We start from the raw sequence: 732 nt of genomic DNA, 5'->3' as shown, positions 1-732 counted from the left end.
CTACCCCAGTTCTTTACAGGCCACCCTGTCTACTGTAGACTACCAGCTTCCTAGATAAGGGGGTATTACGCTCTGTGCCCAAGAAATTGAATTAACTGTCCCCTAATTCCTTGTCCCATAAAACATAAAGAGACCACAGGGAAAGCCAGGGTAGTTGCAAGATTTAAAAAAAAAAATTCAATTCTAGGATTTGATTCACAAAGAAAAACAAATCAAATGTCAGAAACCTTTCACAGTTCCAAATATTGATGGAAAACCCCTTTCATCTCCTACAACAGGGCTGTCCAACCTTAGGTTTTTATTGAAACAAAAGACAATATATTTTGATTTGCCATTTTAGTGAGGGCTCTGTGGTAGCTTGGCTTCATTTACTAAAGCATTTATGTAAACTTCTATACTTGCAGGTGGGTTGCGTAAATCCGCATTTTGGACAGCTCTGTACTACATAAAAGTATATTCAACACCGTCTCATGTTGAATAAATTTACAATCATTTCTCATAACCATTCCACCCTTTTGAATGTCACCTCTAAAAACATGGGACCCTACTGTGCACATCTGGGCCAGGAATAGGGTTCTCAAAATAGGATTCATGTTTTGAATGGCATAGTATAAGACCAAATAGCAATCCCAATGGGGGCTATTCATCTCATCTACTTAGCAACATACCAGCTCGGACATGAAAGTTCTGCGCCACGTACACAGCCCACCAGCAGTAGGATGAAGCAAACAG

Source organism: Trichosurus vulpecula, chromosome 4 (genome assembly GCF_011100635.1).
Source record: "Trichosurus vulpecula isolate mTriVul1 chromosome 4, mTriVul1.pri, whole genome shotgun sequence".
In the NCBI taxonomy this organism is placed as follows: Eukaryota; Metazoa; Chordata; class Mammalia; order Diprotodontia; family Phalangeridae; genus Trichosurus; species Trichosurus vulpecula.
The sequence above is the reverse complement of the archived record's forward strand: the minus strand, read 5'-3'. Positions refer to the sequence as shown.